The following is a 19,150-nucleotide window of genomic DNA, read 5'->3' as shown; positions in this document are numbered from 1 at the left end:
CCCCCCAACCCCAAGCACTCAGAACCTATGACTGAGTGGACTGTTCTCTGCCCCCTTCTCCAGTCCTCCAGTTCCAATTGCTTGGCCATGCCATCCTGTACGTTTCAATCATGCCTAGAGCTTCACCTATATCCCCCTGCAAGCAACAAGCACAGGAGAAAAGGGCCCATGGTAGGCACTCACTCCTGATGAGAGGGTACCCCAGGAGGCATTTGGAGCTACTCGGGAGACCATAAAGTGCAGCTACCTCCCCAAGCTGATTTGAGGTAGATATTAAGAAACACAGGCAGCGGAAGTGGCTCTGGCTTAGAAGATGCCGAGCTGGCAGTTCTGGAGCACCGAAAATAGATAAGCCCTGAATCTAAACCCCCAAAGGGATGGGAGTGTTGACGGAACAACCTGCTAAGAGCCCTGCACTGGGCAGGCATGAGCCTTTACTGACTCCTCCTGCACTGCCCTCCCCTCCAGCGGAGCAGATGGCTCCTGTTACAGAATGGACATCGGACTCGCAGAGGTGAGGTGACTTGCTCAAGATTGTGTAGCGGGGGACACACCCTGAGGCTCCAAAGCTCAGGCTCCTCCCAGGACAGCCTTCCCCTGGGACTCCTCCTCACTGCCCTGGTCCAGCCAGCTCCCTGTATCCCTAAAGCACTGGGACCATCCTAGCACAGTGTCGCCTACTCTGGGTCCCTACGTCCCCTACGTCTGCTCTCCCTCCCTCTCCCCGTGGCTGTGGGGCTGCTGAGGGGAAGATGGCTCCTTCTTTCCACCTTTGCAATAAGCATCTGTGTGACTGGATCCCGCCCCCGCAAATCCATAGGTTGCAGCCATCACCCCCAAAGCCACCGTATTTGGCGATGGGACCTTTACAGAGGAAATTAAGGCTCAAAGAGGCCCTAAGAGTGGGACCATCCTCCGACAGGACTGGCACTCCTTCGAAAAACAGGAAGAGACACCAGATCGGTCCCTCTTCCTCCCTCCCCCACTAAGTGCACACAGAGAAAAGGCCCAGTAAGGACACATTGAGAAGGTGGCTCTCTACAGGCTGACGAAAGAGGCCTCGGGAGAAACCATCACTCCCACCTGGATCGTGGGCTTCCAGTTACCAGAACTATGAGAAAACACATTTCCACTGTTTAAGCCTCCTTCCCAGGGTGTGGTCTGCTTTTCGGGTAGCTTGAGCTAATTCAGGCTCCCTCTCCGCTTAGGAAAAGACCACCTGGCTTTTCAACCTGCCTATGGAAACCCACGGACTGCTTCTGGGCTAGCACTGGACCCCCGCTCCCCGACCCCCAGACAGGATGGAGAGTGGAGAATGGAGACGTGCGCAGGAAGGTGAACGTGCAGCCGTGTGACGGGGAGGGCTGCATGTGCCTGGGGTCTGCACTGCTTGGTCCCCCAAGGACAGAATCAAGGATCTGTGCAATAAGGAACAGAGATCAGAGATCTGGCTGGGGTCATCTGACCCCTCGAGCCTGGGGACAAGGCTGGATCCAGCCTGTTCCCTTTGGATGCTGAGAAAAGGGCCCAGTTTCTGTCTCCCTCTGGCAAGCTCCCCCTACCCGGGCCTCCTCATCTCTTACAAACCCTCCCCTTTCAGGATAGCACAGCTTCTGCCCCTCCATCTGTCCCCCAAAACTCAACCACACTGGGGGAAGGCCCAGACTCCTCCCAGACCCTGACTGCCCCCTTCCTGTGACCATCAGGCAGAGAGCAACAGAGAAGAACCTCATCCAAAAAGCACCCACAAAAATGAGAATCGCTCAAGGCAAACGGCGCGAGACAGACTCTAGGCGATGGAGCCCACGAAGCTGTGCCTGGCCTCCCTTCCACTAGGCAGCTCCACCCTGATTCCCATCCCTGTGGTCCTGCCCCAGCCTGGAGGGTCCTTCCAGACCCAGCCTTGGTAAGGGTACGGTCCGTGGGGCCTTGGCCCAGGAGCAGGGCTGCAGAGAGCCATCAAGTCGGCACAAGGCCAAAAAGTGGTGTCCAGGCACACACGGTAAGGTCTGATAGGCAGGGTCCAGGTGGACACGGAGGGACAGTGGGCGGCCAGCCTCCCTCATAGCCCTCCCTCCAGCTGCCCTCCAGAGCCAGGGCCTGTCCTCAGCCAAGCGCCAACCAGAAGGGCCCTTGATCCTTTTGTCTGAGGCTCCATCTGAGCAGCTGGGAAAGATGAGGTCTCTCGAGAATTGTCCAGAGTTCCAGAAAAACAGCAAAGGCTGCTCCCTGTATCACTGTGGCCGGAGTCCAGAGTCACTCGGGCTCCAAAGAGACCACACCAGGAGTCCTGGAGACACAGCTGGGAAGAGCCACCTGGGGGGGGTGGGGGAATGCAGCAAGTTAGGTAGAGGGCACATCCTCCGTCCCCCAGCACTCCACACCCCCCAACCTAACCCCTCATCTGAGGGGGGACACCTTCAGAGACCCTCAGTCTCCCTAGAAAGGGTAGAGAGGGTGGGGGTCAGGGCTTTAGACACTAATGACTTCTAGAAGAAACTCGGGAATAGAGTTTCTCCACCCTGGCAGGGCTAGCTCAGGGAACAGAAAACCAATCAGGGGAGCCGGAAGCAAAGCCAAGGGCATCATGGGCAGAAAAGGGACAGGGTCCAAGTGGGCAAAAAGAGCCTTCAGAGTCCCCAGGGGGTTGGATTCCCTTTACAACATTCCCATGGAGGGGATTTCTGCACCACCCACCCCCAGTGCACACACACACACACACATACCTCCCAGGATGGGGAGCTCACTCCTTCGCAGAGACCGTGATAAAGCACATTCTGGTGTGAAGATCTGAGAGGGTGGAACCGTGTCTCTGGAGTGAACCTCTGGATCCCCGGAATCTCGCTGGGAGAAGGTGCTTGGTCCGTGTTTGTGCTGAATGAAGGAATGTACTGAAATGTCTGTCATAACCCACCCACGGTGGTCTTGATTCTATCCCGCACATCCCCACAAGACCATGCGGAGCAAGCCTTCCAGCCACCTGGCTCTTCCCCTCCACCCCTCTCACCTTGGGCCTTTCCGGCAATGGAAAGATCATCCCTCGTAAAACTAAGCTCAATGCAATTTCCTTCCCCCATGCTTACCCAGGTTTACCTGGAAGCACCCAGCCAGCACGTGAGCAGCCCAGGCGCAGCTCCCAGCTCCTTTGCCGTGTAGATCCCATCCTGGAAGACAAAAGAGCCAACCACACCGCAGGAGAAAACTGCACCCAGGCCCCATCCCCCAGCCCAGGCCTGGCCAGAAGTCTCTGCTAGCAAGAAGAAGGGCACCCTGGGCCAGAGAGGCTGGGCCCAGACACACTCCCCTTTACCTCCCTCCCTCCCACCCCAGAATGTCCTCGGGATAAGCGGGGGCTCCCTCACCCAACCCCCTGTTCCCCAAAAACTGCAGAAGGGGCTTCAGGACAAAGTAAGACAAATTCAGCTGAGCAGAAGCAGTGAATGGAGTCAGGAATCCAGAGTCCTGATCCAGCTTTGCCATTCTGTGTAGCCCCGGGAAGTCTGTCCCTCTCTCTCTCTCTCTCTCTGCACCCTGGGATCCTTCCAGCCCTACGTTCACCCAGAGTGCACAGTACTAACCCACAGTGTGAGGCAGTGGAGAGGAAAGAGGGGGGCCCTACAGATCAGCCTCGGATACTTTTTTGCCCCCATCAAATGCCTCCTAGTCCTGACCCAGAATCATATCTCAGTTTTGCTTCTGGTAACAGCTAAGCTCTCTTCATCGGCTGGCAGAGCTGGGCCAGGAGAGTCAGGGGCGCCTCTTAGCGTGTGTCCGGAGCTTGCTTCGGGCACCTGGGACTCAGGGCACGGGTCCAGATCTGGAGGAAAGAATATGGCCCTAGAGTCACCGTGCCCACGTCTCGACTCCACTGCTGGGTAAAGGAGCCCTGGGCCAAGCTTTACAAATATGATGATGACAAAGGGCCAGCACTGAGAAGAGCCACCAGGAGTCCCCAACCCCCATCTGACTCACTTCTTCTGACCCCAGATCTACAGGTTCTCAATATGAGGTCATTAAACTCCATTCTACAGAAGTTCCTGATGGTGGAGTTGACAAAATTCTAGCCTCCGTGCCAAAAGAGGGGTGTGACGGTCACCCTCTCTGGGGCCCCGTAAAATGGGGACAAGGTCTCTGTTTGCAACCTAGAGGGCTAGAAAATCTGATCACCCATCTCCCCTCCCACATGGGGATTCTGAGGTTCTGTACTTTCCTGCACAGACTGAGAGAGGGCAGGCGGGTAGGCCGTGGGCGGATAAACTGGAATACTTATCTGCAAGGCTGCTTCCTGGGTGTGGCCAGGAACGTTCGGGAAGAACTCGGAAATCCCTTCTCTCTCCTCTGTCCCAGGACCTCGCTGCACTCTGTTAATAGACCCTAGGCTGTTCGCAGTGGCCCTTCCCCTGGTTCCGCAGACCCCGATATCCATAAGGCAATGAAGGTTTCGAGGGAAACGTCAACCCCTGATTCAAGCAGGTAGCTGTCTAGGAGGGTAGAAAGGGAGGCATGTGTGTTAAGCGCAAACAGGCGAGACTGGCTCCCCAGCCCCACGTACCCGATGTGCGACTCGATGTTCATTACGCTCCAAGGTGTAGCCACTGACTTGGCACACGGTGAGAGCTCCCAAAATTGTTTTCACCTGTCGAGGAAATCTCCATGTAACACCATGTCCCAGAAACAGGATATGCCTCCTGGAATGCGGGTGCCTTTAACCCCAGTAACACAGATCAAGTCAAAATCCTGTCCTCGTGGGTGGATGAACATTCGTACATTCGTATAACGAAAGCTACGCCTCAGTAAAGAGGAATAAATGATTGTTACGTGCTACGACTTGGACGAACCTCGAAGACAGAATACAGAGAGAAAAGAAGCCAGGCACAAGAGGCTGCATGCTGTTTGACTCCATGTACGCACGTGATATGTCCAGAAAAGGCAAACCTACAGAGACAGAAAGAAGATTAGGGGTCATCTGAAATCAAGAGCCGGGTAGTGGAGATTAGCCATAAGTGGGTCCGGGGGAACCTTACCAGGGCAGTAGAAATATCCTAAAATGGATTTATGGCAGTGGGTGCACAACTTGGTACATTTGCAAAAAATCATCGAACTGTGCACGTGAGACGAAGTTATCTATTTACACCAAGCTTCCGTAAAGTAAGACCCAAGAAAGGATTGAACTACTGATCCGTGCCATAACAAGGAGGAACCTCAAAACATTATCCTCAGCAAAAGAAGCCAAATGCAAAAGATTCCATGTTAATGGAACTTTAGAAAACACAAGTCGAGTTTCTAGGCTTAGAAAGCCAATCAGTGGTTCCCTGGGGCTGGGGCCGGGGCGGGGGGGGAGGGGACTGACAGCGAAGGGACACAGGGGAACATTTGGGGTGCTGAAGGTGTTCTAGATGTGGATTGTGACAATGGTTATGCAGGTGTCCCCATCTGGCAAACACAGATTAACATGTATACTTAGAATGAGCGCATGTTATTGTATCTAAATCGCTAATGTTATTTTTCAAAACTCCTTTGATGTAATGACAAAGGATAAGAATGGAGAAGAGCCAAATCAAAGGTCAGACAGAGACCTCCATGGGGCCCCAGGGCCTTGGCGTCTCAGCTCCCACTACCCCCCCACTCCTCCACTGCAAGCCAAGGTCAGGGGCCCCAGCAAGGAAGCCTTGCTTGAAGGGTTGGGCCCCAGAAGATTCTAGAGGTCCCTCCTACCTCTAAGATTCAGGGGGTTTCCACCCAAATGGATTTCATAGCATGAAGCTAGAGTCTGTTACCCCAGGGGTGCACAGAAGGGTCATCCTGGCTGTTCTTCGACGCTGTTATGGTCGTAGTGGTCACGTCGACGTGTCTGCAACCCCGTGGGTGGGCAGGGTGATGGGTCCAGCTGTCACGGAAGCGAAATAAAGAAGAGCAGGGGACTAAATATGTACCCACATGTACACTGGAGAGCATCAGAAGCGAAACAGGAGCGGCGCCTGGGAGGCTCAGTGGGGGAAGCATCAAACTCTTGCTTTAGGCTCAGGTCATGATCTCGGGGTCCTGGGACCGAGCCCTGAGTCAGGCTCCGTGCTCAGCGGGGAGTCTGCTTCTCTCCTTCTTCCTCTCCCTCTGCCCCTCCTCGCCCTCGCTCTCTCTTTCTCTCTCTTAATTAAGTAAAAAAAAAAAAAAAAAGTATAAAAAAAAGAAAAAGAAAACAGGAAATTCGGAGATATCTGGGAGGAGCCATGGCCAGCCTAAGCATCTTATCGCACTGGAGAGGGCACGGGCTTGAAGGCACAGGTTCCATCCTGCTGTGCCACACCGAGCAAGTGCACTCCAGCTCTGGGCCTGACTTCTTTCCCGTGAAATGGGACAATTATGGCACCCACATTGCGGAGCTGCCGTGAGGATCCCATGGGATGATAAATACTATTATTTTCTTACACTGTTAGTACTACCACTGCACGTGCGGTTCTTTACACCATCATGGAATATTCCTGTTCCCCCCAAACTCTGTGCCTTTCCTGGTAAGGGAGGAACAGCTGCCAGAGAAATATGCATTTGGTTGCATTTTAGGGTCCCTCTGGGTTCTTGGGTTTTTGCATTTTTTTTTCCCCTGACTCTGGAATAAAAGTGCTGCTCAGAGAGCTGGCATACGGGAGATGTTGGCCTAAATTGCCTCGGATGAGTGAGTGCCGAGAAGTAACGGGCACCTCCTGGGAATAAGGAGTGGCACAGGAACAGCGCGCAGGAAAGAGACCCATCTGCAGAGCAGCGGAAAGCCCCATTTCTGGACAAACTCAAACGCGGCATACACAAAAGAGGTGCTTGGAAATTCAAGTCGACCTCACACAAGGGAGCCCCTGAGCTGCGGGAGAGAGGGGAGAGAGCTAAAGGAAGACAATGAAGGGAAACCAACATATATTGAGGACAGAGGCTAACTGGGGGCACGTTAGCCTACCTGACAGAAGAATAAACTGGGTTTTCTTGTCCCTGGCTTACAGATGAAGAAACACATCCGAAGTGTCTCACTCCGACATCACCCAGCCAGAGTGTGAGGCAACTGGATTCTAAACAGGCTTGCGGAACCCCAAAGGGGTAGAAGACTTGTGCTCAAATATGGGGTGGGGGTGAGATGGGAGAAGACCTCCGGGGAGGTATGTGCACGCCTCAAGCACTGTGATCGGCAGCATTAATACTACTCTGGGGGAAATGGTCCACAATTGCTAAACCACGCCAGGTCCCTTGATTAGCTGCTTCCATGGTCTCAAGGCAACTGATTAAGCTGGCATTTAGGAGAAGAGATGGTGGACCATAGTAGTTACAAACATGCGTTTCAGAGTCAGGACTTGACCTCCAGTGTCAAGTCCTGACTCTCCTTCCAATGGGCTGTGTGATCCTGAGCTAATCACACCACCTCTCTGAGCCTCGTTTCTCAGCTGGAATACCCAGAAAGGTCTCCGTGAGGCAGCACCCAGCAAGAAGCCTGGTAAAAGGTCATGAAATTGTAGAGATGTTGGTTCCCATTCATTATCTGCTCTGTCCCCTTGAGGACACAGTGGTTCAGTCTGTCCCTCCCTTCCATGACTCATCCAGCTTTCATAGGGGCCCACCTGGACCACTCGGAGGTTGGGGAATGACACCGCCTCATCTGATCCGATCAGCCTGGAGAGGGACGCAGACACAGATGTCACTCTCAGCTGGCCCTTGCCTCTGCCCCTGTGTATCCCTGGGTATTGTTCTACAGAGTTCCCTCTGACAGATGAGCCAGGCCTCAAGAGACTAGAAGAAGGATCCCCTCCAAACAAAGGGCTAGCCTATAAGTTATTCACCAGTCCATTGAGCTTACACAATGGACCCAGGGCCCCAGAAACACCCCCTGCCCCCCCACCCCACTCAAACAGCCCAAGGGTCACCCAAGAGAGGAACCAACAGCCCCAATACAAATTAAAGCAAATAACTGGGGATCAATACAAGACTCAGGAGCCACGCAAGTGAACTCAGCCAGTATACAGTGGGCATACTAAGCAATAATATCTCTATTAGGCACCTACTGGCTACAGGCACTCTGTATATACTGCTTCATAGCTTCGAGACAGCCTTTTAAGGCAGGCATTGAGATTAAGGCAGGGATTATGATTCCCATTCTACAAGATGAGGGGACTGAGGCTCAGAGGAGGGAAGTTAATTCCTTACTGAAGCGGACCTAAAAAGCAGGTGACACGGGTGGAAGCATGTTATCAGATCCAGAGAAGGAACCTTAAAAATGAAGATTAAAAAAAAGAAAGAAAGAAAACAACTGGCAGGTCCAACAAAAGCGATTGAGTAGAATACATTGGTTTTTTCCAACCTTTTACAATCATCATCCATTTTATTAAATGTATGAAATTTGTTTCTAAAATCACCCAAAATGACAAAATTCTCATTTTTAACCTAGGCATACAGAGTGGGTCTCCTAAAGCTCCAGTAAAGCATTATGGTTCCTTTTGGGGGCTCTGAGGACCAGCTCTCTTCTCCAGGAGGAGTGGAGAGATGGACCTCAAAAAATGCAGCAAGAAGGATGCCGGGTAGATTTCAGAACCTTTCTCAATAACAAGGGTCATCAAAAAAATCAAGTGCCTGGTGTTGGGGGGGCGGGTATAGGAGATGTTACCTGGAAAATTCTCTCAACGTGAAATTAATGAGTCAGTGCGGGATGAGTTCAATGCCTCCCAAAGCGAGGCACTGGCAAAGTGTCCCAGAGGAAACCATTCTGCTCGGACTGCGACACGGTAAGGCGCCGCGGTGGGGGGAGAGGTTGGGTACTGTTCACTCCACAAAGGGTCTCACCACCTGCTTGATGAGGGGGAGGAGGGGCCTGAGTAAACGTCCAGATGCCCAGCCCCACCCCAGTCCTGCTGACTCATCCCCCGGCCACGTGGCACGGACATCTGCATATTTGAAACAACGCCCCTAAAGTCTGAGAACCGGTGTCCTCAGGTTTCCCTGTCTGTCAAGTGGAATTACTCATCCCCGCCTTCCCCCTCCCGACCAACCCCCACCAAACCCAGGCATCGCTGAGCTCCCAGGTGCTCCCAGAGGGGAATGCGCTTTGGAAAGTGAAGCACTGTGCCCAGAACCAGCGTTCTGCTCGGGGTTGGCGCTCAGTCTGGGGTTGGCATCGAGAAAAACAAAGCCTCTTGCCGCATGTTTTGTCGCCTTTCTCTCCCCACCCGTCTCCCCGCACTACTGCCTCCCTCCCTACCCCCTTTCCCCAGCAGCAGGTGGGGGCGTTTTCCCCGCGGCCGCACTGCAGTGGGGTGTGCGCGCCAGCAATCCCCGCGCGCGCGGCAGCCGCTGGTCTTGGGTCTGGGATGAGGGTAGGAAATCCAGGCCCCCCAGGTCTCCCCCTGCAGAGTCCAAGAAGCAATTTCTCTAACCCAGGACCCTCCGCTGAGGGAGACAGGAGATCTGGCATCTCCCTCTTCAATTTCCAGTCTCTCTCGAGAGTGTCCTCCTCCTAGAGGAGGGAGAAGGAGGTGGCAAGGGAGCTGGTGGGTTCCGAGGGCTCCCCAGACGTGTTTGAGGGTATAAACTGGGCTTTAGACTCCTACCTAGCTGGATACAAAATCATGGGCTGTGTGACCTTGGACGTGTACCTAATCCTCTCTGGATCTCAATGTCCTCATCTTTAAAATGGGGTTCTTACCTCCTCCTGGGACTGTTGTGGTAATGCGTGCAAAGCACTGGACGTGTTGCTGGCATAAAGTAAGCACTCTATAAACTGATGTATTATTCTTATCATTATCATTGCCATTATTCTTTTCAAGGAAGGTGGTTTTCCTGTCTTCCCCATCCCCTTGGACCCACCCAGCACGCCGCACAACTAGCATCTGAGTCCCACTGATGGGGCCTGGGCAGGCACTGGGCGGTGGGCTCCGTGTGAGGGAAGAGGGGCTCAAGCACCCCGCTCCCACCCCCAGTTCCGAGGCCATGCGGGCTCTGTCCCAGGCTTGGCCACTGAGCTGCCAACCCGATGGGCCGAGAAGGTCCGGGGTCCCCTCCTGTCTGGTTGGCAGGGTGGGGTGGGGAGGGTCTTTGTTCGCCCTCGGATCATGACTGAAGACCCCCACTCGCACTGGACTCCCAGAGCAGTCTCCCCTCCCGCCCCCAAGCCCCACCCAGGCCCGGGTCTTGGCCGCCCCGGACAAGCACTGGCGGCAGAAGCTCTCCATCCAGCAATTGGGGGGCACTCCGGTCAGTTTTTTCCATCCCCTGAACACTGCCTGGGACCCCGGGACCCACCCTGGACCCCGACATCGGGGAACGAGGCTGTTCGCGGCGCGGGGACTAGGACGCTTAGGGAGGAAAGGCTGTGAGCACCGGGCGGCGGCTTACCTCGGGTCCGCGGTCCTGCGGCGCGAGTGCAGAGGGCTCTTTGTGCCCCGGCTCACGGCGCAGAACTGGGGGAGCCCCTGCAAGCGCCTCCCATCGCAAACTCCTCCCCGCACTCGTCCGCAGCCTCCCTCCCTCCGGTCCCCCGAGCGCAGCCGGCGTCGTCTTTGTAAGCTGCTGCAGCGCCTATGAAATTTTAATGCGGGAGCAACTGGCGGGCGGAGGAGCCCCACCCCCGGCCCGAGCCTCGGCCCCCCTCGCGCCGCCCCCAGCCCCTGCAACCCCGCGGACTCCCCTCTCCCGCTCCCCACCCCCCCGCCGGGGTCCTGGCCCGCGAGCCGGGGGAGCGCGCCTCCGCCCCCGCGGCACAAAGGGGCGAGCGGGGCCTCCAGCATCCCCGCCCGCGGCGCTGCCATGGCAACGCTTGCCTGGCCGAACTCGGCCCAGGGCGCGCTGATGGAGAGGTGCGCGCGACCGCGGGCCCGGGAGCCCAAGCCCAGAGCCCCGGGTAATGGGAGGACCCAGGACACTGGTCCTGGAGCACCAGGTGCTTCACCCGCGTGGCCTCCGAGTATGCTTCTCAATGATTCCTGCTAGATGGGCACAAGCTTATGGTGGAGTGAAGATTTGAACCCCTGCCTGTGGCTTCATTCCCCTGGAAGTGCCACAACACCACTTGGCCCAACCACTTTTTATAAGTTTGGTCTTTAATTTTTTGAAGGGCCCTCTGCTTAGTACCTACTGTTCTATAGAGCAGGGATGCTAGAAAGCGGTCCTAGACCAGAGGCGTCAACATCACTTGGGAACTTAGGAGAAATGCAAATTCTCAGGGCTCACCCCAGCGCTACTGGGTGGAAAACTCTGGGGTGGGGCCCAGAGCTCTGTGTTTTAACAAGCCCTCCAGGGGATTCTGATGCACATTCAAGCTTGGGCACCACTGTGCTAGACTGTCCCAGTGGCCTCTATAACCAGCCTGTCCTGGGTTTCCATTTCAGCTTCCTGCACGTCCTCTGGCAGATGACCTTGGACACAGCGTTCCTGAAACTTGGTTTCCTAGCCCATAAAGTAGAGATAATGATGGAATCCACCTCATCGGGTTATGTGGATTAAATGTGGAAATGCATGGGGGAGGGGTGCTTAGCACAGTGCGTGGCACTCAACAAAGGCTCAAAACACAATCTTTACTATTATAATGCTAGGACATCCGTTTAATGCTTACAGTTCTGTGTATAGCATTTGTCATTTTCATTGCTCAGATAAAGACACTGAGACTCCAAGAAGCTGTGAGAGCTGCTCACAGTAGGGGACCCAGGCAGGATTTGAACTGACCATTTCAGGTTCTAGGTTTACTGGCTGTCTTCCATATTGTCCATCTCCCCCTGGGATGCCACCCTCCCCCAGGACCCCGATTTGGTCTTCAGGAAATCCAAATCCCATTCAACAAACCCACAGCACTCCTCCAATGTGCCCAGCCCAAGGACATTGCAGGAGCTCTAAAGAACCCAGGGGAGGTCCAAGATACTGCCCCCACCCTAGCAAAGCTAGCAATCCTGCCCAGGAAGGACTCACATGAAACTGAGAGAAAAGGCAAGATGGGATGTGGTCACAGCATGGCCCAGAGGACACAGCCAAAATATTCCCATTACCTGCTCTACCACCTTCCCCTGGGTCACTCAAACCACAAACAAAAAGGAAGATGTTTTCTAAAGCATTCCCAAGCTGCCTGTTTTATAATCTGTCTTCCAATTCTCCTGAGTATCAGCCTATCATTTCCAATATCCTTTTGGATTTAAAAAAAAAAAAATCAAGGCCCTTGTCTGCTCCCAGATTTTCAAACACTTCTCCTTTTCCCTGGGGCTTCTTAAAGATGAACCATAAAGAGCCCATGGTCCTATTTCCAAGTATCTTTTGCTCTAGGGATAGCCTTTCAAGGAAAGCATTGACAAAAATGGCGGGGGTGAGGGGGCAGGAAAAAGACGTGATCATGAGAAGCTAGCGGGGTCTCACTCTGAAGGGAACATGTCTGACTCAGGTGAACTCAGGATGAGCCATAAACTGAGGAACACAAGGAGGGGCCAGACCCCATATCCAGCAGATACCAAAACCAGTCTGAACCCACCTGGCTGTCCTCTGCCCCACTCCTATAACAGCACATTTTTTGATCATGGAGAGCCCAAGCTAGCTCTCCTGGGGGTTCAGTTGGTTCCATGCCCTTTTTGTCCACCTGTTGAGTGCTTTTGTGGTAAGCAAATTCCCTCCATTTTCCTGGGGAGGGTTAGAAACCCACTGTGCCTTCTTCATCCCACAGCCTCGAGGCATTTAGTGCCGCCTCCTTTGAGATTCATGTCTAGTTTGATAGCTAGATGGAGCACCCTTCTTGTCTCCCCATCAGTGTAGCTCTGACTCTCCCCTTATCCTGTGGGGAGGCCCCGGACACTGCAGAGCACACCCCAGGATGGTAAATGTCATACTCACCCCATCTTGCTGGGAACTCGTCTTCCAGGTGACATTTACAGAGCTAACTCAGGCCCCGAGAGCCCACAGGCAGATAAGAACACCAGATGGAACCCCAAAGAGAAGTGTCAACGTTCTCTCTTCTGCCTCTCTTGAAAATGGCCTGAGCCTCTTAGGATGGAGTGCTGGTTGCCACGGCAATGGGAGGAGGTGCTATTATCTTAGAAGATCCACGTGAGAATAAACTTTGCTCCTTTAAACTGGACCAGGCAGCTCACCTCTTCCCACCAGGATGTGCAAACAGATAGTTTTTGGCTCCTGACACTGCCTGCCACTCAGCTCAAGAGTTCCAGGGGAATTCTGACATGGGTCACATGTCCAGAAGGTGGGGCGGGGCGGGAGGGGGGGGGCACAGGTTTCTCTTTATCCCTAAAGCAGACCCTGGAGAAACCAGGGTGTCCCCCAGATGCAGGGTTCCACAGCTGCAACTCTGTCATCAGTAAGCTGCATCCTGCTTAGCACTCATGAACCCCACCACACCTGTTGGATTTTTTAGTAGAACTTCACATAATATCAAACTAACAACTTCATTTTCTTGTAAATATTTTTTCAATTTATCTTTTTTCAACATGATAAGTGCATGCTTTAATTCCCATCCCTTGTTTCCTCCATCCCTGCATCCCCCCATAACAGCAGTTTGTCTCCCATAGCCAAGAGTCTGTTTCTTGGTTTCTCTCTCTTTCCCCCTTGCTTGTTTTGTTTCTTAAATATTATGTATGAGTGAGAGCATATGGTATTTGTCTTTTTCTGACTTATTTCACTTAGCATTATATACTCTATCTTTATCCCTGTTGTTGCAAATGGCAAGCCCTTATTCTTTTTGGTGGCTGAGTAATATTCCATTGTATATAGATATACCACATCTTTTTTATCCATTCATCAGCTGATGGACATGGGCTTTTTCCATATTTGGGCTATTGTAAATAATGCTGGTAGTAACAGAGCAGTGCATATATCCTTTTGAATTAGAGTTTTGAATTTGGGGTGTAAATACCCAGTAGTGCGATTCCTGGATTGTAAGGTAGTTCTAGTTTTAATTTTTTGAGGAATGTCCATATTGTTCTCCGCAGTGGCTGTGCCAGTTTGCATTCCCACCAATATTGCACCAGGATTCCTTTTCTTCCACACCCTCACCAACATCTGTTTTATCCAGTGTTTCTGGTTTTAGCCATTCTGACTGGTGTGGGATGGTATCTCATTGAGGTTTTGATTTGCACTTCCCTGATCATGAGGGATGGTGGGCACGTTTTCGTGTGTCTGTTGGCCATCTGGATGTCTTCTTTGGAGAAATGTTTGTTCATGCCTTCTGCCCATTTTAATCGGATTATTTGTTTTTGGGGTGTCAAACTGTATCAGTTCTTTATGTAGTTTGGAGACTAACCCTTTACCGGATACATCATTTGTAAGTATCTTCTCCCATTCAGTAAGTTGCTTTTTAGTTGTACCGATTGATTCCCTCACAGAAGCTTAGAACATTCACAGTGGGGACCCACTACATCTGGCTAGTTCGAAAACACATTCATCACCCTAAAATATCCCCCACCCATTAAGCAGTTACTCCCCATCTTCCCCTCCCGCAGCTACTGGCAGCCACGAATCTGCTTGCTGTCTTTATGGATTTACCTATTCTAGTTATTTTCTATAAATGGAGTTGTACAATATCTGTCTTTGGGTTCCAGCTTATCCCACTCAGCATGATGTTTTTGTGGTTTATTCACACTGTGGTGCATGCCAGTATTCCATTCCTCTTCATGGCTGAATATTATTCCATCATAGGAATATAGCAGTTTGCTTACCCATTCATTTGGATTTGCATGGTTTCCATCTTTTGGTGGCTGTGAATCGTGCTGCTGTGAACATGAGTGTACAGGGCTTTGTTGGAGTCTCTCTTTCCAATTTGGAGGGAACCAGACCTCTCTGGACCTCATTCTTTCTTATAATGTCCCAATGCCTGTGGTCAGGGGGTTCTAGAGTTAGTGACAGGTGGGCTTCTTTACCGTGTTACCTAAACTAGTCATACAGACCCCACGACCACCAGTAACAGCACTGGCGTCACCTCACTGCCTGACCACATCTGCCACACCTCCAGAGGAAGGGCTGGGGGAAAAGATTCAGTCTGCCCTCAAGCCATGTTATTGACCAAACTATGTGCCTGCATCATGGCATCCAGGGAGCTCCTCTCCGACAGCTGTCCCCTGAGGAAGCAGCTCCCTGTCCCATCCCGACAGAAAATTCCATTTTGACTCATCAAAGCAGCCATCCTCACCAGGAGTGGGGGGTGCTCCCTGAATTCAGTGGGAGGCATGGTATAGTAGTGGAGAGCTCCGTTTGGTATGTCCCAGAAAGAATGTGCCTTTCAACAATTCCCCACAGCCACCACATTCTCCTGCCCCCTGGAATCGCCTTCAGAGGCAATGAGGTGGACCCCTTACCCACTTTCTTGACACTGTTCCAAGTGCTTCATCCACATTCCCGCCTAATACCCTCTGGGGGAAATGTTGATTCATCTGATAAGGAAAGTGAGGCTCAGAGAGGGGAAGTGACTTACCCAAGGTCAACCAGCTAGAAAGTGGCGAAGCTGAGATGCGCACCCAGCACCGTGTGATTCAAAAACCCGCAAGCGGAATCTAAAAATCCACCTGCATTCACGCTCACCCCAACTTGCCCTTGGGAAGGTTGTGCCTTCCCCACATCCAGCTGAACAATGATCCCATCACTGTGCTGGGGTCGCTGTGGGGTCCTTTCACCCTCCCTGGCATGGCCGGCAGTGGTTAATGTCTGGCTCAGTCCCCAAGGGACATTGCTGGCTCAGGATCATTGCCATGGAAGACTAGAGTTCAGTGCTTACAGGGTCTTACCTTAATGTGTCCCCACTGGATAAGGCGTGGACAGGTGTATTAGCCTGGGTCTGGACTATCTGGGCTATCTGGACTATCCCAGACCCTTAGATAGGGATCCAAGAGCAAGTAGCTTATTTGGGAGATGGTCCAAGGAAGCATTATTTAGGGACAGTGAAGAGAGGAAAGCGAAATAGGGACATTAAGGAATGTCTTAGTTTGTTGTGGCTGCTCTAATGAAATACCATAGATTAGGATGTTTACAAAAGATCCTCTCACTGTTCCGGAGGCTGGAAGTCCAAGGTCAAGGTGCACTCAAGGTTGCTTTCTCCTGAGGCCTCTTTCTTTGGTCTCTCTCCATGGCTGTCTTCCTGCTGCATTCTCACATGGTCTTTCCTCTGTGCACATGAACCCTGTCTCTTGCTCATCTTATAAGGACTTCAGTCCTACTGGGTTAAGACCACACTCTTATGACCACATTTAATCTTAGCAACCCCCATAAAAGCCCCATCTACAAATACGGTCACCTTGGGGATTAGGGCTTCAACATATGAATTTGGTTGGGGGAAGGGGGCACAAGTCAGTCCATAACAATAAACTAGCTGCTGTGGGCAACTAGGACTCCATCCTGCTGAGGTCCTCTGAGAGACTGAGTGGGACACACCTGAGCCATCCCACTTGAGGTCAAGGATGCCGGGGTAGCTAACCACCAACTCTTACCTGTCATGGGTAAAGGATTCTTCTTGTGCATCAACCCCTTGCCATCTTCCAGCTGCCCTTGAAGCAGACCAACCATGTGCCCTTGGCCAGAGAAATCAGCAAAGAGTCACAGGGGCCTGCAGTATAAAGCCACCAGTATGCCTGGGCATGGGCGGTGTCAAGGGGACATCCACCATAGGGGATCATTCATTCCACCATCACCCACCCACTGCACAATCCCACCCAGCAGAGCCCACGTTGGGCCCAACAGACCTCCCCAGTCTGAGAAGCTTCCACCCACTGTGGGCCAGCCTGGCCTAGTCCAGGGCAGAGACAAGCCACTTTGCAAGTAGAAGTCAGATCAAGGAGCTAATGGAAGTAAATATGAGTGACCCAAGTAGTCTTTGAGATCAAGAAAAAGCGGAGCAAGTGCCAGACGCTGTACCAGGTACTGAGAACTGAAAATCACAAGAATAAGAACATCACAGGAATAACTATCAATCGCTATTGTTTTCAGGATCTTTTCAGTTTCAGGTAGCAGAATCGAGTCCACAGCTATACTGGTTTCAGGCACAGCTGGATCCAGGTGTCCAAACACCACCACCGGGCATCTGTCTTTCCCTAGCAGTCTGCAGAAGCAGGGAAGAGCCCACCAGGGACTGCCAGACCCCCTGCCAACTGACTCTTTGTCTTGTTTGCCTTCTCTGCCTTCCTGTCAGCCAAGACGTGGACACCAATCCATGGCCAGGCCTGAGTTGGAATCTCACTTCCGCCTCTCACTCACCATGTGACTTTGGGCAAGGAACACCACCTTTCTGGGCCTCAGTAAATTCTGTATAAACATCACCTCTTTTGGAGGGTTTTTGGGAGAATTCAGTGACCTGAGTGTGGAAAACACACGGCCCCCTCACGGGCTCAGGAATTTCTGGCTCTCTCTTTCTCTCTCTGTTGGGAGGGCCACCAGAGACTCTCCAAGGAGCTTCTGACTCCCGGGAGGTCATTAGAAGGGGGTCTTCAGGACTCCACAGACCCCAGCACTGTCTGCCAAGCAGATAACTAACAAGTCCTATCCACAGATGTCTTTGGCTTTTTTCCTGTGTGTGAACGTGCTGTTGAATGGACCAAACACAGGCCAGCTTCGAGCCCACCCTACATTCGTGATTGCTTCCTTTATCATCCGCAGGATCTGAGTGTATCCTAGACTTTGTGGAGTCCACCAGCTGTTTCCTTTCAGGAAGAGTCTGATGGGACTGGCAAGGTTTGGGGGCCCACTGCTCTCCCCCAACGTCTTCATACACGGTGCCCAGAGCAATGCTCGGAAACAAGGAGGCCCTGCCCAAGGTCAAGGGAGACTTCCCTTGCTCTGTGTGTGTCTGCCTCTGCCTCTGCCTGAGCCTCTGCCTGGGGGGGCCTCTCCTTTGTCTCCAGCATGTGTGTGCCCTGTGGGCACGCCTGTGTGAGCTGAGTCCTGGTCCTGCATACCCCCCCCCCTGCTTCTTTGTCTTGGCTTTTGTGTCCAGACAACAGAGAAGGGGGGCAGAGTGTGTGCTGCTGTCATCCCTCCCGTCTGCAAACAGACCCCCTCCAGACGCCCCGCACCTGCTCCCCAGCCCTCCCAGCCGCCCCAGCAGGTGCTGTAGCCCGCCAGCCGCTCACGGCTCCTGCCAGAGAAAGGCACAGACCTCATCCAGCCTCCTCCCCCATCCTCCCCGCCATCCCACCTCAGTTTTTTCCCTTCATGGGCAGAGCCAGGCAAGCCCCGTGGAAGACTTTACAAAGACCCCGACACCTGAGAGGAGCCGTAGCCCTCACCCCCAGATCGGAGGCACCCCCAGCCCCATCGGCGTATCCTCTTGAACATTCCACCAAGTCATCCTCCTCTACCTAATGCCACAGCCATCTCTGCCTCCATCATCCCCTCCTGGGATGTCCAGCCTCCACAGCAGACATTTCCAATCTTGAACTGCAAACCTGGCCTCATCACTCCCCCATCAACAGCCGTTGGCACCCCACAGGTCTCAGGAGGCAAAGCAAGATCTCTGCCTTTACCCGCAATGTCCTGCCTGGGCTGGCCCCCGCTGACATTCTGAGTTCATCCCTCACCAAGCTCCTGCTCCAGCCCCACACGTCCCAGCCGAGCCCAGCCCTGCCCGGCCTCATCGTCTCCAAGAAACCTTCTCTGACCTCCCGGTGAAAGTCAGGCCCATTAGTTACACACACTCTAAGACTGACACCTACCACTCCCCTTCGATGCTAATTTCAATTTGGGATTACATGGATTCCTTCATCTGTTGTACACACACACGTTCCACAACCAATCTGGGAGATTCCTCATGGGAGAAAATGTCTCTGTGTGCTCGCCATGGCATCACCAGGGGCTTGACATGGGGTATGACCCAGGAGGGACCTGAGTGTATGTGTGCTCAAATAACTAAACCTTAAACCCTCAAACCCTGCAGTTCTGACTAACCATTTCACAGACAGGCAGAGACCCAGGCAAGAACAGTGACTTACCCAAGGGCTCTATTCCAGTGCGGACAAGCTAATGGTGTAATCGCTGTGTCCCCACGCTCCCCAGCTCCTTCTGCCTTCCAGAGGTCACCCTCTCCTTCGCAAGCAAGCTTGCATCCTGAAATGCTTGCAGAAATGCACCCCCCCCTTTCAGAGACTCGTCCACCTTTTGCGAGCAGTGATGGTGTCTTTACTTCTTGCTCCAAAGACCTGCACCTGTCACCTTGAGCACT

The 19,150-nt window shown here is 52.9% G+C and overlaps 1 long non-coding RNA gene across 2 annotated transcripts; it reads right to left on the bottom strand.

The window, feature by feature from the left end:
- Positions 1 to 1,373: 1,373 nt before the first annotated feature.
- On the bottom strand, positions 1,374 to 5,888 carry LOC116882756. Of its 2 annotated transcripts, none has more exons than XR_004385689.1 (6): positions 5,716 to 5,888; positions 4,839 to 4,935; positions 4,553 to 4,636; positions 3,084 to 4,481; positions 2,727 to 2,874; positions 1,374 to 2,316 (listed from the first exon to the last, which is right to left on the bottom strand). It is a non-coding gene; the product is annotated as an uncharacterized LOC116882756 (long non-coding RNA). The 2 variants fall into 2 exon arrangements; XR_004385690.1 differs by having other exon boundaries at positions 2,748 to 2,874.
- Between the last annotated feature and the right edge of the window lie 13,262 nt (positions 5,889 to 19,150).

Source organism: Lontra canadensis, unplaced genomic scaffold (assembly GCF_010015895.1).
Source record: "Lontra canadensis isolate GAN:19392208 unplaced genomic scaffold, GSC_riverotter_1.0 scaffold87, whole genome shotgun sequence".
Lineage (NCBI taxonomy): Eukaryota > Metazoa > Chordata > Mammalia > Carnivora > Mustelidae > Lontra > Lontra canadensis.
Note: the sequence above shows the minus strand (reverse complement) of the source record. Positions and strands in the feature narration are given on the sequence as shown.